Here is a 27,820-nt window from a genome sequence, read left to right on the forward strand (position 1 = left end):
TCAAAAACCTGCTCATCCAGACAACTCTGTCCTTGAATGCCTGGAATTAGACACTCTATCAGGACCCTTAATGTCAACATATCCAAAACAGAACTGAATTAACTTTTCCCTCCTCTTCTGAATTTACCAGTTTCTGTCCATGGTAGTATCAAGGTTCTAGTCACATTGAATCACGTTCAAGTCTTCAATTGCTTTGCCCTATAATATGAAATCAGTTACTAAGTCCTGTCGATTGTCCTTCACATGTCTAGAATCCATCACCCTCTGTCTACTCTCCCGTCCAACACCCTAATTCAATGCCTCATCACTCCCCTCTACTACTGTAATAGCTTACTATTGGCATTCCTGCCTCTAATCTCTCCTTCTTTCTATTCCTGCACCAACACAGCTGTTTAAATGAGCTCACTAAAGCACAGACCCGTGTCACCAGTATTCTCAATAAATTCTAGCAGCTCTGAAATCAAATAATGAACTCCACTGTTAGGCATTAATAACTTGTCATGGCTTGCTTGCCTGCAACCTACATTTGTAATTTCATTATATATATCTTATCTTCATGCGACCTTTCCAATCCCAACAAACTGATCTACTTCCTGGTCGTTATTTATAATATTTTACCTCCCTCTCATTTCTCTTGTTTTGGGGCTTTTTGTGTTCTCATCTCTACCTTTTAGAATATGTGATGTACTTCAAGGCTAAAATCAAGTGCCACTTTCTACATGAAGCTTTTCTTGAGCCTTCCAGCCACTGTTGCCCCCTTTCCAAATGAATCAGTTTGTATGTCTTTGGTAAATACTTCTCTTAGTCATTCATCATGGATTTGATGAATCAATATACATTCATCAAACACCTACTATGTGCCTAGGTATTGTGCTAGGTACCTGAGATGCAAATTCAAAAAAAAATCTCTGCTTTTACAGAGATTACAGCTAAATCATGAAGACAAGTACATATACAAGAATATATATATATATATATATATATAAAGATAATGAACATGAAGTGTGTAAGTACAATTAATTTTGGAAAGAGGTCACAAGGATTTGGAGAATCAGGAAAGGCATGATGGAGGTTTTTCTTCAGTTGAACTTTTAAGGAAGATTTCCAAAAGGCAAAGTAGGAAGGAAGGACATTTTTTTTAAATTAAGTTTATTTACTTAATTAATTTGGAATATTTTTCCATGGTTACATGATTCATGTTCTTTCCCACCATTCCTCCCATGCCCCTACCATAGTCAATGAGCATTTCCACTGGATTTTACATGTGTCATTGATCAAGACCTATTTCTATATTATAAATATATGCATTAGGGTGATCATTTAGAGTCTACATCCCTAATCATATCCCCAGCAACCCATGTGATCAAGCAATTGTTTTTCTTCTATGTTTCCACTCCCACAGTTCTTTCTCTGGATGTGGAGAGCATTCCTCTCATAAGACCCTCAGAACTGTTCTGGATTATTGCATTGCTGCTAGTAGAGAAGTTCATTATATTCTACTGTGCCACAGTGTATCCGTCTCTGTGTATAAGGTTCTCCTGGTTCTGCTCCTTTCACTCTGCATCAATTCCTGGAGGTCGTTCCAGTTCACATGGAATTCCTCTAATTCATTATTTCTTTTAGCACAGTAGTATTCCATCACCAACATATACCACAATTGATTCAGCCACTACCCAAATGAAGGGCATCCCCTCATTTTCCAATTTTTGGTCACCACAAAGAGAGTGGCGATAAATATTTTTGTGTATACAAGTCTTTTTCCTTATTATATCTTTGGGGTATAAACACAGCAGTGCTATGGCTGGATCAAAGGACAGGCAGTCTTTTAAAGCCCTTTGGGCATAGTTCCAAATTGCCTTCCAAAATGGTTGGATCAATTCACAACTCTACCAGTAATGCATTAGTGTCCCAATATTACCACATCCCCTCCAACATTTATTACTTTCCTTTGCTGTCATATTAGTCAATCTGCTGAGTATGAGGTGGTATGTCAGACTTGTTTTGATTGGCACTTCTCTAACTATGAGACATTTAGAACACTTTTTCATGTGCTTATTGATAGTTTTTATTTCTTTATCTGAAAATTGCCTATTCATATCCCTTGCCCATTTATCAATTGGGGAATGGTTTGCTTTTTTGTACAATTTATTTAGCTCCTTATAAATTTGAGTAATTAGACCTTTGTCTGAGGTTTTTGTTAGGAAGAATTTTTTCCCAATTTGTTGCTTCCCTTCTAATTTTGGTTGCATTGGTTCTATTTGTATAGAAACTTTTTAATTTAATGTAATCAAAATAATTCATTTCACATTTTGTAATATTCTCTATCTCTTGCTTGGTCTTAAAAACTTTCCTTTCCCATAGATCTGACAGATACACTATTCTATGTTCACCTAATTTACTTATAGTTTCCTGCTTTATATTTAAGTCATTCACCCATTCTGAATTTATCTTGGTGTAGGGTGAGAGATGTTGATATAAACCTAATATCTCCCATATTGTTATTCAATTTTCCCAGCAGTTTTTGTCAAATAGTGGATTTTTGTCCCAAAAGCTGGGATATTGGAGTTTATTGTACACTATCTTACTGAGGTCATTTACCCCAAGTCTATTCCATTTATCTTCCCTTCTGTCTCTTAGCCAGTACCATATTGTTTTGATGACCACTGCTTTATAGTACAGTTTAAGATCTGGTACTGCCAGGCCCCCATTCTTCACATTTTTTTCATTATTTCCCTTGATATTCTTTATCTTTTGTTCTTCCAAATGAACTTTGTTATATTTTTTTTCTAATTCAGTAAAAAAGTTTCTTAGTAGTTTGATAGGTATGGCACTGAATAAGCAAATAAATTTCAATATGATTGTCATTTTTATTATGCTGGCTGGTCCTACCCATGAGCAGTTAATGTTTTTCCAATTGTTTATATCTAGTTTTAATTGTGTAGAAAGTGTTTTGCAGTTGTGTTCATATAATTCCTGTGTTTGTCTTGGCAAATAAATATTTTATATTGCCTCGAGTGATTTTAAATGGGATTTCTCTTTCTAACTCTTGCTGCTAAGTTGCGTTGGAAATATAAAGAAATGCTGATGCATTTATTTTGTATCCTGCAATTTTGCTAAAGTTGCTGATTATTTCCACTAGCTTTTTAGTGGATTCTCTAGGATTCTTTAAGTAGACCATCATATCATCTGCAAAGAGTGATAGTCTCCTCATTGTCTATTTTAATACCTAAGGAAGGACATTCTTGGCATGGATTGGGGCCAGCAATTACAAAGGCAAGGAGATGGAGTAAAGTAATGTGAGGGAGAGAAAGAAGGTCAATTTGGCTGACTCACAGATTGTAAAAGGGGAAGGAATACATTATGAGGACAGAGATATAGATAGGGTCAAGGCCAGGCTGTTTAGGGCTCAAATGGTCCAGTGGAGTGGTTGATAATTTATTCCCAAAGTATTAAGTAGCTACTACATTTGATTGAGGAAGGGAGTAACATAGTCACTTCATAAAAATTAACAAGGCAACTCGGTGGAGAATAGACTTGAGTGCTGGAGTGGGGAATAAATACAGGAAGACCAATTATGAGACTCTTGTAATATCCTAGAGGTGAGATAAGGGCATGAAATGAAGCATTTTGAGAAAATATCAGGAGGTCTATGTTAGAGATCTTGTGGAAGGAGGCAAGGCAGATATTGCAAGTGTGAGCAATTCACTTGCATATTTCTAAATACTACAAATGGTATATGTATGTGTATATGTGGTGTATTTCCCCAGAGAGAAGACATACTACTTAATGAGAGCTTTAAGATTTCAGAAGGATATTATGTTTTATCTCATTTATTCCTTAAAGCAACCCTATAAGGTAGGTGTCATTATTGCCCTCATTTTACAGATAAGGAGACTAAGAATCTTATAAATGTAGTGACTTGCCCACAAATAGATATTAAATATCTGACACAAGATGAGGACCCAGCATTTCATGATAAAGCCTGATACTCACTCCACTATCATCCTTTTGGGGTAGAGACTTTTTGCTTTATTGACTATATTTTTGATACATAGCACAGTGCCAGACACAAAAAAGGTAGTTTGGTTTTGACTGGACACTTCATTCAAAGTACATTATTTTTCTTTCACCAAAACTCAGTTTGACACTAAAATATAAACTTTATAGACAAGTCATTTTTTAAAAGTTTAAATGATCTTGATCTTTAGGCAAAGTGGAGAATAGCATTCAGGAGGGTTTGTGTTAAAAAAAAAAAAGAAAGAAAGACTTTTATCACTATTAGGAGCTGTGTGACCATGAGCAAGTCTTTTAAACTTTTATCAGTTTCAATTTCTTTATCTATAAAATGTGGTTAATGATAGCACTAATGTCCCAGGGTTATTAGTGAATAAGATGAGATAATATTTGCAAAGCACTTTGCAAACCTTAAAGAATTAAGTAAATTGTAGTTATTGCTATTATGCTGCCATAATTATACAAATTGTTATATTAACATAGGCAGGGTAGTATTTTCCAACTGCATGAGTAAAAATAATTTTAGGCACTACATACCAAACTATACCATATTGCACATAATTTTGTTAATTCAAATCAATAAACACTGATTTAGCAAATACACTATACAATGCATCCTCAGAAATATAAAGGTAAAAAAGAAACCAATGAATCATTCCCCTGCTCTCAAAGAAAATATACTGCATAGGTTAAAATTAAAACATATAAAATACAAATATACAAATGCATTTTCATGATTAGAAATAAGAGAATTTCAGATTTGAAAAATAACTAATCAGCCATCCAAATCAACCTGGTCTGAACAAGAATTCCCTACACCATATTCTAAATCCTGTCAAAAGAGCTGTACCATTCCATTTTTGGAAAATTATAACTAATAAGTTTTTATTTAGGTCAAGACTAAAGAGGTCATTTAAACTTGGATACATATACATATAAACAATATGACATGTATGTATAGTACTCCCATTTTGGTTCTAGAGAGCCAAAAGGAACAAGTATAATACCATTTCTAATTTCTTACCCCATTAGAGTCAGATTATCATGTCTCCCTGTGTTATCTCTTATTTGGGTTAAAGATCACCATTTCCTTCAACCATTCTTCACAAATCATTAGAGAACAGGTACATGCTTCACTGAACTGCCTTTGCTCTAGACCTGTGTTGGTGAATTTGGGGCACCCATGCCATAGGGGACTACTCTCTTCACCCTTTTCCACATGCAACTGAGGACATTTCTCCCATCATTCACCCCTCTGCTCAGCAGCCCAATGGGAAAGCTTCCTCCCTCCCCTGACTGTGGGGGGCTCACATGCACCATGAGGGTTGTAATTTGGACACTGGGTCTCAAAAAGGTTACATCGTTTCTCTAGATACTCCCTAGCTAATCACTGTCCTGAAAATTGGTGCCCGTGATCATATACATTACCCATTATGTGTCCTATTAATAGAACTCTTACATGTTACAGAACACTAATGCACAAGATTTTTAATAGTATAATTTTCTGGTTTATAAAATGAATGTAAAATGAAAACAAAGTTTTCATGCTATTTTAAATAACTTTATCTTAGATGATTGATATGCATCATTATAAAAGACTTTCTATTTCATTTTCCTTAGTTGTACATGCTTATGAAATTAAGATTTCCAACTTGCATCTATCACATGTGAAATGCTTATATATGTATACATGCACACAGATATATGTATACAGGATGTGTGCACAATAAACATTATAAGGTTCATTTTGGAACATGTTGGGTTTACAATATCTACTGGACATCTACTTTGAGATGTCTAAAAGATATCTGGAGATGTGAGGTTTTTAGGTCAGCAAGAATAGGGCAGAATAGGTAGATGTGAGAAACATGAGCAGAAAAATGGTAGTTAAGTCCAGGAGAGCTGGTGATTTCACCAAGTGAAATATATAGAGGTCGAAGAGAAGAAAGCCCAGATCAGCATCCCATGAGATACATCTAGGTAGTGGGCAAGATCTGAATGAGGAACAGGGAAAGGACACTGAGTAGGAGCAGTCAGCTAGATAGGAGAAGCAGGAGATCATGATGTGACAAAAAGCTAGAGAAAAGAGAATATCAAGGAGGAATGGTGATCAACATTATTAGTGATACCCTATTAATTACAGTAGCATTTTGTTCTTTCTATAGCTCTCCCCATAGATGACTATTTTTCATTTCTCCTGCTAATGTGTAAGATGAAACTTCAATGTTATTTTTATTCCCATTTCTTTTGTTATATAGAACAAACTTTCTCACATGATTATTGATAGTTTGGAATTCCTTTGATACCTCATCTATTGGGAAATGGATATTAGTCTCATTTATTTATATCAATTCCTTAAGCAACTTAGTTATCAGGTATTTAGCAAAGATATTTGTTGACACAATATTATGCAAAAGATTTTACTTTTATGCGATTAATTTTTCTCTTCTTTGATCACCTTTATCCATTATTTACTTAAGAATTTTCCCCTTAGCTATAGTTTTGAGTTACTCCCTTTCATTAAAAAAATTTAAAACAATGCGGGTATTGGGGGAGCTATAATAGCATATGCCATCAGATGATTGCCCACCCTAATTTCTGTCAAATATTTTTTCCAGTTTTCTCAGAAGATCCTGTTGAATGGGAGGAAAGGGAAGAAGAAAGAGGGTTCTTCCCCAAGTAGGTTGAAAAAGTACTAGTCTGTGTTCAATCACTTTGGGGTATTCTTATCTAGCCTGTTCCACTGATGGGTTTTTCCCAAATTTTAATCAGTATCTGAAAAGTTTTGGTGATTGCTACATTATGACATAGTATATTTCATAACACACCTCCATTCTTCATTTCTGCTACTAAGAAAAATTCCTGATAATTGTGGAATCTATTTCAAATTTCACATTCTGAGATTTCATTCTTTGGGATACTAGAGGTTCTCCTTAATATTTGACTGGGGGGAAACCCAGTCCTACAAGGCAGCTAGTAGGTGCAATGAATAGAATGATAGGCCTGCAGCCAGGAAGACTCATCTTCTTGAGTACAAATCTAGACTCAGACATGTATTAGTTGTGTGACCCTTGGCAAGTCATTTAACCTCTGTCATCCTCAGTTTCCTCATATGAAAAATGAGCTAGAGAAGGAAATGCTAAACTACACCAGTATCTTTGCCAAGAAAGTAAAAAACACTACTAAAAACTATTGAATAGTAATAAAAAAGGAGGCAATTCCTAGACTTGTTTATCTCAAACTATAGCCTCCCACCCAGAGGAAATCTCACACAATAATAGCCATTTGTTAACCATAATATTACCCCAAAAAAAGATCAACCTCCTACCCCTGACAAAATCTTTCATCATCTCTAAAAAAATCACAATGGTTATTAATAAAACTCTGATCTTTAATTTTAAAATGTAATTCACAGGACCTAACAATGTGTTGCTTATAAGAAACATACTGAAAAAGAGAGATAAACAGAGTGAAGGTGAGGTATTAGAGCAGAATATATGGTGCCTCTCAGCTGATTCAGAGAAGACAGGGGTAGCAGTCATGATCTCTGACAAAGTTGAAACTAAAATGTACATAATTGGAAGTTATGAACAGGGTAACTATATTATGTTGGTGGGGGGGGTTACTATAAATAATGAAGTACTATTAATATTGGACCTGTGTACACCAAGTGTTTTAGCATCCAGATTTTTAAAGGGGAAATGAGATACAAAAGGAAACAGATTAAAAAATAATAATAGTAGGAGACTTTAATTTTCCTCTCTCAGAATTAAATAAATCTAACCAAAAAACAAATTAAAAAGAGGTTAAGGAGATGAATAGAACCTTAGATACGATAAATAAAATAGATGACTGAAGAGCCCCTATACTCCTACATGAAGTTAGTAGCATATCTAAGCCCAGGCATACACATAAGTCAAACATAGTTTCTGGTGGAACAACAATGGCTTAGTATAAATAATCTGCAAAAGTCTTAACTTAACACTCATCATACTATGGAGGTAATCCTGCAACCCTGAGAGCCTGTGGCACTGGAACAAAGTTTCACTGACTATGATCAACCTGGAAAAACTTGTTTTAGAAAGAGTATGATCCTGTCAACAGGCTATGTCCTATCTGATGTCTATGGTTCAATCTAGCAAAATATGGTCTCACTAATATATATTAACTGAGAACCAGACTGGATAAAGTGATTGAATTAAATGCTGATAGGAATATGGAAAAAAAATAGCACTGATACTATATTGCCAAAGCCATTGTGATTTTTTTTTTGAGAACAAGTTCAAATTATACATTAAGAGCTATAAAGCTGTTCATGTTCATTGAGCTAGAGTTTCCATTACTAGGGTTAAGCCCTAAGGTAAAAAGCTGTGTTTATATGAAAATATTTAAGAAAGCTTTGTTTGTTATGACAAAATAACTGGAAATAACACAAATGCAATGATTTGAAGAAACGGGAATAGATTATATATTTGAATGTAATGGATAGTATTCTATTATTGAAATAGCAAATATGAGAGATTTAAAGAAAATAAGGGAAATATATGAAGAGATAAAAAGAAATAATACATACAATGATTACATTTTTAAAATAACAGCTATAAAACCAAGAGGAAAACTATCCAATCAAAACAATTCCAAAGTGAACTCAAAAGTAGTTGTTTATAGTAGCAAAACACATATAATTTACATATTTTAAACAAACTATAAACAATGTGGAGTTTGTGGTTTTTTGTGCATTTACTTAAGTGTTTTTTTGGTAGAGGTGGTGATTACTAAGTGTATAATTAAAAATTAAGAAACAAAAAGAAAATACAATATAATTCACATGATTATTTCTCTAGTTTGCTGAAGTAAACTCATAACTGATTTTTCAACTCAATGACACTATAAACACTAAGTTTTAAAGGCAAAGTAAAAAACATCTCATTTATCTTTGCATCTCTCCCAGAGCATTACACATATTTGCTGTTTTGTAAGAATTTATTCAATGATCAAAGACTAGAGAGCTTCCTAAATGAAGAGGGTTATAAGTCAGTGGGGAAATTGAATATTCTAAAAGTCCATTTTGTTTTGTTTTGTTGTTTTATTTTTTAAATAACTAAAGCTGATTTAAGGGGGTAATGTAGCATGATACTGTTTCCTTAAGGAGATTTTCAATTCTAAAACTCTGAATTCCTTTAATTTCTTTATAAAGAATCAGGTGACCATCACAACTAGCTTGACAAATGATCAGAAGAAAGACAAATACATGGCTCAGAAAAGGCATCGATATTTCAACTATTGTTTTTCAAGGAGCATCATCAAGTCTAATTTCAAGAAGCAATAAAAACAAATTTAATTAATGTGTGCTGATTATATTCTTTTTTTTATTCCTTGTAAATCCTAATGGAGAACCTCAGGTTAGAAATAAATCTTGATATGACTGCTTCCATTTAAATTAGATTCTCTTGGCACTAATTTAAAAGAAAAAAAATTTAATGAAACTGGTTCCAAAGACAGGAGATAATGAAGTAAAAAGCAAAATAAGAGTTTATCATTTTTCCCATAACCAAAACCTGAGCTCATTGCAAAGAAGCAATATATTCTGGCTTGATTAAATATACATTTTTTTGCCTATCTTTTTTTTTATTTGATCATTTCCAAGCATTATTCATTAAAGACATAGATCATTTTCTTTTCCTCCCCCCCAACCCCCATAGCCGACCCGTAGATCCACTGGGCATTACATGTTTTCTTGATTTGAACCCATTGCTAGGTTGATAATATTTGCATTAGAGTGTTCATTTAGAGTCTCTCCTCTGTCATATCCCCTCAACCGCTGTATTCAGGCAGTTGCTTTTCCTCGGTGTTTCCACTCTCACAGTTTATCCTTTGCTTATGAATAGTGTTTTTTTCTCCTGGATCCCTGCAGATTGTTCAGGGACATTACACCGCCACTAATGGAGAAGTCCATTACATTCGATTGTACCACAGTGTATTAGTCTCTGTGTACAATGTTCTCCTGGTTCTGCTCCTTTCGCTCTGCATCACTTCCTGGAGGTTGTTCCAGTCTCCACGGAATTCCTCCACTTTATTATTCCTTTGAGTACATTAGTATTCCATCACCAACATATACCACAATTTGCTCAGCCATTCCCCAATTGATGGGCATCCCCTCATTTTCCAGTTTTTGGCCACCACAACGAGCGCAGCTATGAATATTAAATATACATTTTTAAGATAGTGTATATGGAAGTTTCTAGGGAATAGTTTTAGCTGACATTTATATAATTTTTCAGGCTCACAAATTGCTTTACCAAAATTATTTTAAATGGTCTTTTGAACAATTTTCTCAAGGCTATATTAAACATATTATTATTCCCATTTTACAGATGAAGAAATTAAAATATATAAAATAATCAGGCTAGTAAATGGCAGAGCCATTATTTGAACTGAGATCCAATAAGGCCATATTCAATCTACCTCTCAAGACTCAATGATTAATTGTGCATTTATTTTGTGAGGACCAGATCAATTGTGTTTACAAAAGCTCCTTACCAATAAAAATATGCAGTTATGACAGCTAGGGAATAAGAGTAGGTAGACTGTTGAGGCTAGGATCAGAAGTTGTTTTTTGGCATACCAGACTTTTCATGATTCCATTTGGAGTTTTCTTGGCAAAGATACTGAAGTGGCTTGCCATTTCCTCTTCAGTTCATTTTATAGATGGGCATACAGGGTTAAGTAACTTGTCCAAAGTCATATAGTTAAGTGTGTGAGGCCACATTTGAACTCAGGTCTTTCTGACTCCAAGCCCAGCTCTCTATCCACTGTTACCTACCTACCAGATAAACCATCTAGCAACTGTCCTGGGTTCATTGTCTTCAACTGAAAAAATGTAGATAATAATAACACGTATCTCCCAAGGTTGTTATAAGGATAAAATGAGATAATATTTGAAAAGCACTTAGTGTGATATTTGGTTCTTAGTAAAACTATATATAAATACTAGCTATTATTATTATTATTATTATGAGTAACATATGAGCTAGACTTATAAATCCACCTAGATAGCTAGGTGGCACAGTAGATACAGAACTGGTTCTAGAGTTAGAAAGGCTCAGCTTCCTGAGTTAAAATCTGGCCTTAAACACTAGCTATGTGACCCTGGGCAAGTCACTTAACCTTATTGACCTTAGTTCTTTTATCGTTTAAAATAAGCTGGAGAAAGAAATGGCAAGTACCTTTGCCAAGAAAACTCTAAATGGGATCACAAAGAATCAAACACAACTGAAACACAACAATGCATGATGATTCTGAAGACTTTACTAACAGAAAACAAGTTCTGATAAAGCCTACAAGCAGCTGGAAAAATCAATTCCTCTGCTGAGCTCAAGAACAGACGATAGCCTGACACCTAAGTTCAGGAAATCTCATCACTAGATGTCTGACCACCAAATAACTGTTTATGGTCACATCAGCTTATGGACATTGGGTCCTATGGTATGCAGAGATTCTGATCACCATTTAAAAAAAGGAAACAAATCACCAAAAAAGAAAACATTATTTCAACTATTGTTTTTTAGGAGGCCTCATCAAGTCTAATTTCAAGAAGCAATAAAAAAATTAAATATTATTTCAACTGTTTTTCTAAGGAATTCTTTTTTTAAATCGCTATAAATCCTAGTGCAGAACCTCAGGTTAGAAATGAAACTTGCTATGACCCTGAAGAAATTATCACCAAAATCACCGTAGTATGGTATAATAATAAATACATGATGAACATATTTCCTACTTTCCTTATGGTTTCTCATTTGGATCCTGAGCAACTTTGTGAAGTTGTCACCTCTGGTGAGGACCCAATTTTAAAGTCAGGGAAGGTGAGTGAGTTGCTCATTTTTACATCAGCCTAAACAAATTTCTGAAATGGGATATTAACCCAGATCTCTTCTGCCTCAATTTTCAGCCTTCTTCAAATTAAATCTGGTTATCTCCTGTAAATATATCTTTATGCAACAGAGTAGAATTAAGTAAGTTACACAATGTTTTCAGGGTTCCAAGAGAGAAAAATAATTTCTAACTGGAAAAGTCAGGGAAGTACTTCATCAAGGCCTTCACTGAAGATTAGTTTGTTTAGAAAGAACTTCTTTAATCATGTTCTTATCCATAGTTTCTTTTATATTTTTCCCCACTTGTCTCCTCCAAGTCACCATCTCCCCCCTCTTCCTTCCTTCCTTCTCTCTGAATTTATCACACACCTTTCTTCCCTCTCCCTCCCTTCATTTCTCATTGTTCATCTCTTTCCCTCTCTTTAAATCTCTCACATTCTTCCTTTTTTCTCTCCATTCCTTTCATTTCTTTCTCTCTCTATCCTTCCTTCCCTTTCTCTTTCCATCTCTCTCTCATCTTCTTTCTCTCTCCCCATGTCTATTCCTCTCTCTTCCTTGTTCTCTCCTCTTTTTTTCTCTTTGTCCACATCTCTGACTCTCTCTATTCATCTGTCCATTGCCACGTCTGTCTCTGTTTCTGTCTGTCTTTCTCTCTCACATGGATACACATACCCCTAATAGTTTTCCATTAAAAGTAGGAGGAAAAAGTAGTTATTCATTAGCTTTGTATTGAATATATTTATGGACAAACTCTACATATACATTTCCTCAAGGTTATTTTTGTTTGTTTGTTTATAAGTACCAACTGGTATATCTATCCTCTAAAGACCCCTCTCACATTCCTTCCCCAAGTCATTGTTCATGTGGGCCCCCTCTGAAAACCTTGGTGAATGAGTGAGCAGTTAAAAAAGGAAAAGCGAAATAGGGAATTTTAATTAGAAAGTACAACATGAAAGACTAATGAAACAGGAATTGGGAAAAAATAGGAACTAGTGGTGTCAATGTATAGTCTGCAATGTCTTATCCATGGTCCAGCAAGTACTTCTAGCACTTAAATAGAAGGTTCATCATTCAAAATATGCTAAAAATTGAAACTTATCAAAAACTACTGAATTTCAAGTTTCCCAAGTATCAATTCCTACACAAGTCCTACACTATTTCACTCTATTATTAGTACCTCTCTCCCTCAGGAAATTTGTATATGTACGTGTATTTAGACCGGAGAAAGAATTGACAAACCGCTGAAGTATCCTTGCAATAAAAAAAAAAAAACCATGGCCAGTATTGGGAAAAGTTAGACATAATGAAAAACTGAACAACAAATGTGTTCGTGTGTGTGTGTGAGTGTGTATTTCACAATACTTATCTGAATACATGTTATTGATGTTCGTCCCCTTTACTGTGAGCTTCTTGAGGGCAAGGGCTATTTATGTATTTTAACTTTGTAAATTCAATTCCAACACAACACTTGGCACATAGTTATTGTTTAACAACTGCTTGAAGAAAGAAGAAGCTCCTTATTTGGAATGCTATAGCAGCATAATTCTCAAAATTGAATAAGTCATCATGGTAGGTAAGCACAATTTACAACAGTGTCTTGAAAATATTAGGTACTCCATGAAATAAATATGGAATCATGTCATATTAAATGTTCATCAGGTGTCTTACACTGTGCCAAGTATTTGAGAAAAATAAGTATTTATTTAGTGCCTATTATAGAGAAGCAGCATGGAAGAGGACAGGCGGGGATTCTTAACCTAGAGTCCATAAACATATTTTAATATTTTAATAACTATATTTCAAAACAATTGGTTTCCTTTGCAATCCTATTTTATTTTTTGCCCTTATTATTCTGAGAAGTTTGTAGGACTCACCAAACTCCCCATGTCATTTATAACATACAAAAAAAGCTAAGAACACTTGACATATGGGAAAGAGTCCCGAAATTAAGTCTCAACCTAGTTCTTATTAGGAATTCCCTTAATTAGGAAGGTAAAGTGGTCTGGTAAGGATGAAGGAGTGGGGTGGGAGTTTAAGTAGGTGAACAAAGTTTATAACAACCATAAAGGAAAGTAAACCAGGAAATCTATTAGAGATAACTAAAAGGAGAGTCCAGGTAAAGTTAATAGTGTGAATTTTGCTGGGGGAGGGAGGTCAGGTCCATGTCATTTTGGCACTTTTTTTAGTAGTACTCTAAAGGTAAGCTAGGATAAGGAGCAGAGAAAGCAGGTAACAACGGTTGACATAACCCCCCAAAATCATACAGTATTCATAACAGTGGAGATGGAAGCTGGAGGTGCCTCACTGAGATGAATGACTGTGGAGACAGACAGAAGACAACAACAATGTAGGTTTAGAGATCAAGAAATGATATGAAGCAACTCTAGCTGAAATCTTGACAATTCACTGAAGGAGGGCAACTGGCTTAGAAGAGAGAAGTATTTGGGATGATAAAACTGGTAAAGGAAGTTATGGCCAAGGAAGGTAAGTATTCATTTTGAAATCTTGTGATGAAGTGTAAGGCACTGAGCCATGCTTGTGAGCTAGAGATGAAGACCCGAGGAGCTGGAGAGATGAAAGAACTCTGGGATTGATCAGAAGGTTTTACATAGTACAGACATTAAAGTTACAAAGAATGATAAAAAGGGTCAAGATCCAGTAGGGAAAGCATGAGCCCAGATGCTGAAGTCAGTCAGGTCTGTGGAATTTGATCATGACAGGGAAAGGGAGGAAAGAAAAAATGGAGATGAGATAAAGATGATTTGTGGAGGGAAATGAAATAAGGGAATGTATTTGGGAAAAGAAAAAGTCAAAATGAGCCCTGGATTCTTAAATAAAGAGGAACATCTTCCTATCAGAGATTGGATGGGAGGCACAATGGGAGGCAAGCCAGGTTTTTGAATTGTGAACAGGAGTAGGATCTGGAAAAAAGCTGAATTCAAATTCTACCTTAGACAATTACTAGCTGTCTGACCTGGACAATGCCCTAGATGTTTATACAACTAGTTTCAGAACAGAAGGGATGAGAGGAAAGAGAAGAAATGAAGAGAAATAGTCTTTCTATAGCACTTTTAGGCTAGCAAAGCATAATCATCTGTTTATATAATTTAATCTGTTATTAAATTCAGTCTTCACAGTCTCCCTGTGACACAGGTGTGGTTATATCTTCATTTTACAGATAAGGAAATTGGGACTATGAGAGATTATGTGACCTACCTAGTGTCACACAGCTAATAAATGTCTCAGACAGGACTGAAACTCTCTTCTTCCCATCTTCCAGTCAGGCCCTACATTCTCTGCACAGAACATCTGAACCTTTTTTTGTGTGAAAATCTTTTTACATTCTTAAAGATTAAGGAGGACAGTCAAGAGCTTAGATTTCCAGAGATTATATTTATCAATATTTACCATATTGAAAATAAAAATATTTTAGTATTAATAAGAAAATAATTTTGACCTCACATACTTTCAATGATATCCAGACCATCATTTGATAACCATTGTTCTAGTCTATCTAAATGCCTCTTAAAAGACGCGGATTCCTAAATTCATAAAGAAGAAGGTAGTGTTTTATATTTGATTTTCCAAAGTATATTCCCTTCTACTACTCATTTTACATATATGAAAGGATAGTTGCCTTCCTGGACACTTTATTCATGTCATTTCTTTATTCAAACATTTCCAAAGTCAAAATAAGAGGATGTCCCTCAATTGGAGAATGGTTGAACAAACTGTGGTATGTGATGGTGATGGAATGCTATTGTGCTTTAAGGAATGGTGAATAGAATAATTTCAGAAAGAGCTGGAAAGACCTCCATGAACTGATGCATAGTGAAAGGAGCCGAACCAGGATACCATTTTACACAAAAATCGAAACACTGTGTTATGGCCAAATGTAATAGACTTTGCTACTAAAAGCAATGCAATGATCCAGGACAATCCTGGGGAATTTATGACAAAGAATGCTAAATCCACACCAAGAAAATGAATGGTTGGAGAAGAAATGAAGAAGAAAAAATGTCATTTATCACTTGTTTAGATAGGCATATGATTTGGGCTTTTGATTTTAAAAGATTACTCTATTATAAAAATAAATAATATGGAAATGGGTTTTGAGTAATAATATATGTATAGGAATTGCTTATCAGCTCTGGCAGTAGGGAGGGAAGAAGAAGAGAGAGAGCATAAATCATGTAACCATGGGAAAATATTTTTAAAAATAAAATAAAAATTATATTTAAAAATTCCAAAGACCACTAATGCTATCATCTCTCATCCAAAATTAACAACTCTGCCTCTATCAGCAGTATTCCTCTGACTTTTCTACCTACAATTTGCTCATATCATCTTCAAATTTCAATATGTTTATTCCACACTTTAACTTTTATGGATCACCTTAATTATTCTGGTTCACATATATTTTCTCACATATGCATATGTGCATTGTGAGTGTGCTAGGTATATGGAAGCTAAGTGGCACAGTGGACAGAGAGCTGCCCTGAAGTTAGGAAGGCCAGAGTTCAAATCTAACCTCAGACATTCACTAGTAATGTGTCCCTTGGAAAGTCACTTAATTCTGTTGGCCTCAGTTTCTTCATTTATAAAATGAGCTGGAGAAGGAAATGGCAAACCATTCCATTATATTTGCCAAAAAAAAACAAATGGAATCTCAAAGATTTGAAGACAACAGAAAAATAATTGAACAATATATTTTATGTGTGTATATGTACATAGATATATATACATATGTAATATATATGTGTATGGAAAGAGAGTAGGAGGAGAGTAGAGGGAAAGTGAGGAGGAGAAACAGGAAAAGAGACATAAATTTGGAAATAAATTCTCACACTCTAAGCTAATTGAGGGAGGAAATTAAGCATTCTATTCCTTTGTGTCTTCCTTGGTGCTCAGTGAATATTTGAATGTGCTAATGGAAAAGTCAAAATTTTCACACAACCTTTCTTGCCTACTTTGATATATCTGTAATTTCACCAGTCTGGGTATTTCCTCTAGAAATGAAGAACACAACTCCTTCAAGCCATATCTCGTGTGATTCTAGTGCCTGTCTTTCCATAAATCTTTCAAAGATCAACACAGAGGATCCTATAAGGATTTGAACATTTCATGGCCATTAGTGCTATAATCAATTTGTCCCCTCACTGTCTCTCACTCTTGAATGTATGAGAGACCCATCCACACTCCCAAGCTTCTATATTCTTGATGTCTTTAGATCACTTTGTTGAATATGTCATCATTGATAATACAGTTCAGTCCTCTTCTTCCTACCCTGTGGTCTTTCCATTGCCCTTTGGCTCATGGCCATTTTTTATTCTTCTGAGATTTTGGTATCCCATGATTACCATTCATCTAACATCATGGCGATAGGGCAACTAGTTAGCTCAGTGAATAGAAAGTCATTCTTCTGCCTTTAACCAATAATTAGTATTGATTCTAAGACAGAAGGTAAGGTGCCATGGGGTGGGCCAGCCTCCAACAGGGATGGGGTCTTGGAGGTGGGATGGTGTTGGTGAAATGATGGATGGGACACAACTTTCACATTCAATCCGCAGCACAGGTTTCACAGGATAAATTGCTCCACTTTGGCTGAGGTCTGGCTTTATTTTATACCCTCATGATCACACATCTACAACATATATGTTTCCATGGAATCTAACAACAGACAGGAAGCCTAGGGAGATAGTCAATGAAACATTGTTGCTAAGGGCAGGATCAGTGGGTAGAATCAACATGACCCAGATATAGGTTAGGGAATTCAGAGCACCAATTTGCCAGAAGTTTTTATGCCTAGAAAAGAAGGTCCTATCTAAGTGGGTATATAAGAATCCTTAGGTTTAATTTTGTAAGTGGGTTCTCCTGGTAATATCATAAGGGAATAGAGTGGACATCTGTATTAACCCTGCAAGCATGTTGCTCTCATCTATTTTTCCTGGGGCTAAGTAAGAATAATAATCATAGCAATTCCAATAATAAGGGGAGGTTAATAATGAAAGTCACCTAGGGGGGTTTCAGTGGATGTTTCCATCCTTCCTGGAGGCTGCTTTGCAGTTCTCGGGTTCCACATGGACCATGTCAAAAGCAGCGTGGTCTTTGATGGCTCCCAGCAGTAAGGATTTAAAAAAAATAACAAAAACATAGAGTTGCTGAAAATATACTGGTGTTTTAAAAGATGAGCTTTTCCCACAGCAAGAAGCTTTAGCTCACTGAAAGCTACACACAATTCCCCAGATGCACACATAACTCAACAAATGACAACACACTTAAGTGACTACTACATTCCAGGCAACATCCTAAATAAACCCTTCGGTCAAGGAAAAAAAAATAACACCTGGTGGGGAGAAAAGAATTTCACTATCCAAACTATTCTCAATTTTTATTCAAACAATGCAATAAAAATGTATTCGGGGAGAGGGGGGGAGAATATCCACTGCCATAGAAAAGCAGAGTCCAAATGTAAATTGAAACATACCATTCTTTATCTTCTCCATGCATTTGTCTCTATTTTAAGCAGTATGTGTCTTCCTTTACAAAATAATGAACATGGGGACAGTTGGGTAGCTCAGTGAATTGAGAACCAGATTCAGAAAGAGGAACTAGGTTCAAATCTAACCTTGAACACTTCCTAGATGTATGACTCTGGGCAAGTCCCTTAACCCCTCCATTGCCTAGTCCTTACCACTCTTCTGCCATAAATCAATACCCTGTATTGAGTCTAAGTTGGAAAGTAGGGGTTTAAAAAAAAACCATGATAAACATGGAAATGTTTATTATATAATCTATGTGCCTTCTATGGGACAGTGGAAGGAAGAGAAAACACAGACTGAATATTTTCAGATAATTAATATTAAAAATTATATTGACATGTAATTTGGAAAAAACCAAAAATTTATTATAATAAAAAACATACTTAGAAACCAGTATGAATAAATCATTGTCCAAAGTGCCAGGGAAACAAATACAACTATTAAATAGTGTCATCTCTCAAAAACCATAAATTCCAATGGATATTTTTATTAAAATATAATCAATGGGTATATAAAACTTATTCGCAAGTTTCTTTTTAGACTCATCCTCCACAGATATTCTCAGTAAGTACACCAAGATTGGGTAGTACTTTTCTAACAATTTACTTCCTTATTGCAAAGGTACTCCTTTGATACAAAGAAATTACCTAGTCTTTCAATATCTGGAGTGAAGCAGATGCATAAAGAAAAAAAAAAGACTACAACCATATGCATTGTTCATTAAATCTGAATATATATAATATGAACAGCCCAACAACATTTATTATATTGTTAACATTTGTCAGCCTTGTAAAAACCCTCACAGGCATTAGAATTTTAAATGTTTCTATTGTTTTTACATTACCATAATTTCCTAAGTATTCTTCTTCCTCTTCTTAGAGAGCTGCCCAATATAACAAATAACATTTTTGACGACAAAAAAAATAGAAAAGGAAAAAAATCAGCATAACTGATTAATACATTTAAAAAGTCTGGAAATTTTTTTTTAATTTAAGAATGAATAACAAATTAGTTGTTAGTTCCTACTTCCCAGAATAGGAGCTCTTTAAAAGAAGGAACTGTTTTTGCCTTTCTTCCTATCCCCAGTGTTTATCACAGTTCTTGACCCACTCAATGATTAATAAAAGCTTGCAGACTTAATTTGTTACTTTTTTGTTGTAGTGAATTTTTAATTTTTTCCAGATTGCATGTCAATTCAAAATCACAAAATATTCATTTTCTGATAATTTGCAATCTATATTCTCTCTCTCCCATTCTTCCCATCTCCCCCCAAAAACAGAAAATATAATATGTATTGTATATATTATCATATAATATATTCTCATGTTCATCATTTTAGGAAAGATGACACACATTGCTTACACTAGAAATGGAAGAAACCAAGTAAAGAATAGTATGTTTCTATTTGCATTTGGAGCCTTTGTAGTCCTTCTTTGGCAACGGATATCTTTTTTTTTTTTGTCATAAGTCTCTTGGAATTATCCTGGATCCTTGCCTTACTATTAATAGTTTAAAGTCATTCATAGTAGATCATCATATGTTATTGTTGTCACTGTGTAACTTGTTACTTTTTAAAGGAGTAGTAGAAAGAAAAATATTAAAAATATTTTATATAATAAACAACTTAAGGTTTTCTCTAAGTAAAGCACCATGAGTTACTAGATTTATACCTACTTTCCTTCCTATTTGTTATTTCCTAGAATTGTTACCATTTCACTTCAACGTGAAAAGATTTTTGATAGTAGATCCTTTAACTTTGCCCCTAAGCTTTACCATATGACAGTCATCTTCTCTTCCAGCTGAATACCAGATGAGTTTCCACCCTATATCTATGAATGCTGCTCTTGAATCATTCCAAGATTGCTTCATACCATTTATGGAAGTTGATACCACTTGCAAAATGCTTTCTGATTCTTTAAGATAAGAAACAAATAATGAAGTCTAATTGAAACAGAAAAGGCTATTCTATAAACTCTATATAAATAGAGGTCCTATACCCTGATTCTATATAACTGGTCTCACCCCAATCTCTGGTTACACAAAATCATCATGCTTGCCGGACATCTGGGGTTTGGTGTGATATACACATCTCAAATTCAGTAGGAATAAAAAAAAAAGCTCATTAAATTCATCCCAACTCTCTAGTCTTTCTAATTTCCCTATTTCAGTTTACACACTATCATCCTTCTAGATACATCATTTGCAATGCCAGAAACATCCGACTGTATCCTTCGCCCTTCATATCGAAACAGCTACCAAGTCTTGTCAATTCTACCTTTCTTTTCCTTTCTCTCATTCGGTCCCTCAGGAGGATAAAGTCTCCTAAATACTAGGTTTAAGTTACCTCTTCTAATTCCTAAGTTAGTAGATCTTATCCATTTCTCCTTTTGGTTTTTAGAAACGTCCATTCATATGGAGACCAATATCTTGTAACATTGTATGATAGGAGTCACTATATGTCTCACATTGTGAGGAGTTATCTAGTGGTCTACCCTTCTGTTCTTTCTATGATCATTCTCTATTCTATGGAATTGAAGGTTTTAGAGAGATGACATAAATCCCACATCCCGAGTAAAGATGCTATAGAGAAAGGTACACCCCTATTCTCAGAAAAGATGGTTTCCTAGGGTAAAAATTCACATGAAAGGAAATTCATTATAAGGTATCTGTTTCTTTCTAAAAAAAAATACCTCCTCTCTCAAGGGAATTTTCTTATTGGAAACCTTTTCCCTATTATGAAGCAAGATTCCTTTTTCTCCTTCCTCCACTCAAACTTGAGTCCTTCCCACAATTTAAGAATTTCCGATCTTGAGAGGTCATTAACTGTTCATTGCACACACTTAGTAAGGATATATCATCTACTTCTCACTTTCACTTATCTCCTCTTTCTCCCCACTCACACAACATTCCGCTCATTTATTTTTTTGACAAAAAATATTGATTCACTTATAGGTGGACAGGATATTTAGATTATTATAATAATAACCCTTATCTTCTGTCATAGAATTGATACTGGGTATCAGTTCCAAGGAAGAAGGGCAGTAAGGTCGAGGCAATTGGGGGCGACATTCAGCTAGAAGAATATGAGGTTAAATTTGAATCCAGGACCTTCTGTTTCCAAGCCTGGCTCTCTATCTACTGAGCTATCTTGCTGCCCTCCTTAGGCCATTATTATTTTCTTTCTTTCTTTTTTTTTTTTAACCCTTACCTTCCGTCTTGGAGTCAATACTATGTATTGGCTCCAAGGCAGAAGAGTGGTAAGGGCTAGGCAATGGGGGTCAAGTGACTTGCCCAGGGTCACACAGCTGGGAAGTGTCTGAAGCCAGATTTGAACCTAGGACCTCCCGTCTCTAGGCCTGACTCTCAATCCACTGAGCTACCCAGCTGCCCCCTAGGCCATTATTATTAATAGCTAACATTTACATAGCACTTACTATGTGCCAGAAACTGTGCTAAACACTTTACAATAATTTTCTGATTTAATCCTCATAACTTTTTTGAAGTGTTATTAATATCTTGATATTACAGATAAGGACACTGAGGCAAACAGAGGTTAAGTGACTTGTCCAGGGTCACACAGCTAATAAGCCTCTAAGACTGGATTTTAATACAGGTCTTCTCAACTCCAAGTATGTTATTTGGATATTTATAAGTCAAATATTTTACTCTTCTTAATTATTGGGTTTTTTTCTAAGATTACCTCAAATATATCTTTTGTTGAATGTCAGTTTCCTTATTGTTTTGGTGATTATTAGGATAAGTTTTTCAGGGAGTTACTTCAGATTATAACTTGGGCTACTTGGCTTTTATATTATATTGTACACAATTTCAATCTCTCCTAAAATTCTTTGTGAATGTGGAATTATCCTATTTAAATAATCCTTCCAGTGACCCTGGGCAAATCACTTGACCCCCACTGCCTAACCCTTACCACTCTTCTGCCTTGGAGTCAATACCAAAATGGAATGTAAGGGTTTTTTTTTAATAAATAAATAAATTATCCTTCCTTCACAATTAAATGTTTTTCACATGGCTTGAAAAAATGTTTAATTTTATTGTTACATACCTTGGAGTTTGAAACTTTTTAAATTTGATTTTGGTGCTTATCTATATATTCCCTCAAACAATGTTCTGTATTTGGAAATCCCAGAGAACATATATTACATTAGGGTATTCAGAATTTTTTAAATGTATCATTTTGTTTTGGGGGACATTATCTTTAAGGGTTCTCTGTACATCCTGTACTCAGTTTCTTTGACTTGGAATTCATGTGATCTTTGAATATTGCCAGCTCTCCTTTACTTCTGCTTTAATATTTCTGCGTTGTAAAAATGGTCTCTCCAAGAGCTTCTATTTGGAAAAAGAAATTCTTCATCATTTATGCAGTTTTTCCTACTCTGCTATTTCTATTTTAATTCTGCACTGAGAATTCTGATATTTGACCTACATTCATTCCTAATTTCTTCTTTTGAAAGCTTTATTTCTCTTTTGAAATATCAGGATGATTCTTATAGTCCCAGAAATACTTTTCTTAGGGCAATGTTGGTTCATTTCTCTTCACATCATTGTAACTTTATTTTGTTTTTATGTTTAAGATTTTACTCATTTTCCTCCCATTTATGAACTTTTCTTTTGAATTATCTGCTTGCACATTTGGCTTTTATTCAGATTTTTCTATTTCATTTGTGCTTTTTGCTTTTCATTTTTTATATTTCTTAATTAAACCTCAGGAATTCACCTTATTATGTGGTCCCTCAGCAATACACCAATGCATACAAACCTCTCAAGCTAATTTACTAGGTGACCTCACTTTCCTTGAGTTGGAAGATATATGGGCCATGGGAAAAGGCCAAGGTTAGATGGGTGTCTCAGTAGTGATCTGGAAGATGTGTCATTAATTAAAATTTGTCTCTATAGGATTTGGAATGGAGCAGTTTCTGCTTTCTGATCAATTGGACAACATGAATGCATACTCTTTTTTTCTTCTGTGAAAAGTTAAAATATATAAATTATGCACATACATATTTAAACATTTATGTTTACATAATAATGGATGAAATGGATAATTGGATAAATGAAGAATTTTTATCCTACCACACCTGAATTTTAAACAAATAGCTTGATAACTATATTTTGATATAATGGATATCCCTTGTAATCCTGAGTTGTTTCAGGGTTTTGGGGTTTTTTTTTTCTCCCCAAATCTCCTTAAATGATTCCTAAATTAGTGTTTCCTTTTGTGTTTTATAATTTTTCATTGGGACTAATTGATTAGTTCATTAGTTGCCATTCTATTACTTATTTTCACCTAATCAAGCTGCAAAGAGAGTCAAAATATTTGAGAACTCCATGCTACAAGGAGAATTCAATAAACAGGAAGAATTGCAAGCAAATAAGTACTCCTTAAAGGCACCAGCAAACACAATGCTAAATTCACTTTCTAGGAAGAAAATAACCAACTTCTCTGGGCAAGACCTACATTTGTGTTGTACCAGAACTGTCCTCACACAAAGGCTTCCTCTCAATTAGATATGAATCAAATGCCATCCAGAAGGCTTTCATTGAACTGCCTCTGAAAGAAAGATGCTATCTCTCAGCCTTCAACTTTGCCTTATCTTTAGCTGAGAGGAAGGGATAAAAAAAATAGACCAAGAGAAGTTAAACAGTGCCCTGTTGTGTCTGGACTGTTGGAACTCAGCAAAACCTGCAGAGAAAAAGCAGGCCTTCAAGATGACAGCCTTTTATCACCTCAGAACTATTCTGGATATAGCTTACCTTCCCAAATCACTACAACATTCAGCCCTGAAACTCCAAAAGGAACACAAAAGGAATAAAAATACTAATGCTACACTACCCCGTCTATCCCCAAACATACACGAAATAAAGGAAGATTTACTTGAAATTGAGGATCCTGGTGTTCACATTTACTAATTCCAATTGCTACTTCGTGAAGAAGCATCTTCAGTAAGACAGTACACAGTATACGTATGAGTACAGTTCAATCATTCCTTTGCTTTCTGTCTACTGAATTTGCATTTAAGTTCAAGTCCTCCTGCCCCTCTTCTGAGAAATAGAAGTTGGTATCAAACTATTTTCTTCAAATCTTCTACAATAACAGTAATCAAGAGAACTTCTTCCTGGACCTTATGCCTCATATGCATAATAGCTCTGTGACCCTAGGCAAGTCACTTTGCTGCCACATGCCTCACTTTCCTTATCTGTAAAATGAACATAAGAGCATCTACTATATAGTAGGTGCTCTAAAAGGTATTAGGGGATACAAAGGCAAATTTGAGAAAATGATTATCTTCAAGGAAGTTATATATAACTGGAGGGCAAAATACATATTGGTATCCTGTCAATTTCTTATTTCATACACTAAAAAAAGATAAGGCTATGGATGAATATTCCATGAACCTATATCTCAATTAGCCCAAATCAATTCTTCTCCCACGTCTACCAATGTTCTCAGTTTCCCCCAGTTACCACTTAAATAATGCTGTAGTTGATTAGGTCAACTCTAAAAAACTACATTCAAATTTTACAATTTTACTAGAAAGGAATAATTACAAGAAGATCTTAAATCAAAGAAACAAAAGGCATCTAATCTAAATCATACATCAACAGGAATCCCCTCTTAAAAATTCCTTCTCACTGGACCCTGCATTTTGCTTCCCAGCTCATCCAGTCATCCTCAGCCATCTCTTGCCAGACGCTCTGCAAATGTCACACTTTTTTTTCCCCACCTGGAACAACACCTCTAAACTGAACTACAATAAAAAATTCCTCCAGTTCTTGAGAGAGACTGAACTCCTGCCCTGAGACAAGCTGTCATGATTAGTGAATGAATGAATACAAATTCAACTCATGCACTAGATTTAGCCAACACCAGTTGATCAGACTAGATCATGAATTCCAGAGAATACAGTGGAACAGGTGACAGATTTACAGTTGGATGCTAAAGTTTCAGGGTTGAGGTAGATGAGAATGAAAGAATAGGAAGTAGGAGTTAGGAATCCGTTTGCTCTTGGGCAGTTAGAGATTCAGTTTCATTGTGATTGGATAAAAGCCAACCCCTCTACCTTGACCTTGAACTCAACCCCTTCTCCATTTTTAGAGCAGATTATCTTCTCTATCATCAATCTTGATAGGGGGTAGGGGGTGAACTCATTAGAATGTACCCTTCCAACTATTATCTTATATCTCTTTCCATTTTCACAAATAAATGCTTGGGGAAAAGTTCTTTGTTGCCTCTATTTCCCCCCTTTCCTCTCTCTTTTCAACTTTTTTTGCATTCAGATTTGTAGCTTATAGTCTCAACTGAAATTGTTCTCTACAAAGCTATCAGTGAACATTTAATTGCCAAACTGATGATCTTTTCTCAGTTTTCAACCCTCTTAACTTATCTATACCATTTAAGACTGTTCACCACCTTCTCCCAATTACTCTCTGCTTTCAGGGCTTTTATAACACTGTTCTCATCTCTCTCCCTGTCTCTCTCCCTCATTATTTAAGTCATGGTTACTCACTGAGCATTCCTGAAGGCTCTATCATAGATCTTCTGCATTTTCTCTACACATTCCATCTCAAAGGGCTCATCAGAGCTGGTAGGTTTACCTCTGTCTATGCCAATGATTTCAAATCTATATATCCAGCCATAATATCACCCTTGATTTTCAGTTCCATATTATTAACTTCAGAAGAGTATTGACCTTTTCCCCATCATATAGCACCCTTCTTGTCTTCAATAATATTGCAAAAATTACTAAAAGCAACTCAGAAATTACATTCTCCATTTCTCTCAGTAGCCAGGGCTGTGGTTTTGTCTGGCACTGCTGACAAATTTATTGAAGGCAGCCTGATTTTCCTTTGTTTAACATTTTCCAATATAAATTTTCAGTAATATAAGAACTACTAAAGGTGTCTAATGAAAATATTTGTGAACTTTAAAGATTAAAATAGATAAAATGTATTCACACTATTTGGCAAGAGTATAATTAGGGGTATTCATAAATAGCTACAGTATCATTAACTATTTGCTTTTTATGCACATGAAGGGATAGTAACCTTAAAATGAGTCTAATCATTTTTTTTTACCAAAATAGTAGTTACAAGTCATTATCTGCTTCTCTACCAAAAAAAATCGTCATTTAAGCAGGTAGTTGGAGGCAAGTATCGCTTCATTATAAGTGATTTTCAAGAAATTTAACTATCACATATATGTGTATGTATTTATATGTATGTGAATATACTTATAAATTCACTCTTTACTCATCTAGTTATGACTGTTTCCTCCTATCTATCTCACGCAGATTGAAAGTGCAGGGCCCTCTCATGAGTCCAGTTCCACTATTGATAAGTCAAAGACCTGTTCCATTCCCTACTTGGGTCAGTCAGTTAACATTTCCTTAGGCAGATGTTGCCTTTCCTCCCAGGTGCTCATTATATCGAACCTAATGAAGATACCCAATCTGTTTAGCTCACTATACAGCAAAACACCACCAGACATCCAAAGATCTGCCCAGCCTCCCCCTTTGGATTATTGACCTGTGCAATAAAATCCTGCTTCCCTGTTTACTTTTGAATGATATCATATAATCATTGCAAGAGTTGCAAGGGATGTCAAATAATCTTTCAGGCCAATCATTATCTCATCATAAATGATTTCTATAACATCAGCATCATCAAGTCTCTACTTAAAAACATTTTGGGAGAATAAGCCCACTATCTATATACATATATATATATATATATACACATATATATATAATAGCTCAGACAGTGCATTCTACTTTGAGAAAAAAGGGGAAAAATTTCCCTTTATATGAAGGCAAAATTGCCTTTCTGGATGTTGCTATTAGATGTGTCATTTAAGACCAACTCTGTCCCCACTTTTGCATGAAATCATTTTAGACACTTGAAGATTGATATTAAATCACACGCCACTGCCACAACCCTTTTTCTCCTTCCTATAGATGTTCTTCAGACTATCGATGACATTCCAAAAATGTAGTGCACAGAAATGACCACAATTTCCAGATGTGGTATGATGAGAACAGAATACAGTAGGACCATCACCTCCATAGTTCTGGGGGTTGCATTTCTCTTTAATACAATCTAAAATGGCATTACTCTTGATTAGTGAAGATACCATACCACTAGTCCACTAAAACCAAAGCCTACTTTCAAATTACTTTTTTGACATGAATCTTTTCTTATACTCATAAAGTTGATTTCTTTATACACTGTATGAGGGATTTTACATTTTTTCCTATTTATCATGATAAATTATATAGGCAATTTCCCCCTTGGTGCTTCTTTCCCATCCAGTATTTCTCCCCCCCTCCCAAATCACAAAGGTTAAAACGAATCATAGAAATAGAAAGAAACAGA

At 34.9% G+C, this 27,820-nt stretch overlaps 1 protein-coding gene across 11 annotated transcripts in view; it reads right to left on the bottom strand.

Annotated features, from left to right (window-relative positions):
- The window catches only part of PPFIA2 (PTPRF interacting protein alpha 2), a 654,901-nt gene that overhangs the window by 615,592 nt on the left and 11,489 nt on the right, over positions 1-27,820 (bottom strand). The gene's annotated exons all lie outside the window — the stretch shown is intronic.

The sequence above is a fragment of the Monodelphis domestica genome, chromosome 5 (genome assembly GCF_027887165.1).
Source record: "Monodelphis domestica isolate mMonDom1 chromosome 5, mMonDom1.pri, whole genome shotgun sequence".
Taxonomy (NCBI): domain Eukaryota; kingdom Metazoa; phylum Chordata; class Mammalia; order Didelphimorphia; family Didelphidae; genus Monodelphis; species Monodelphis domestica.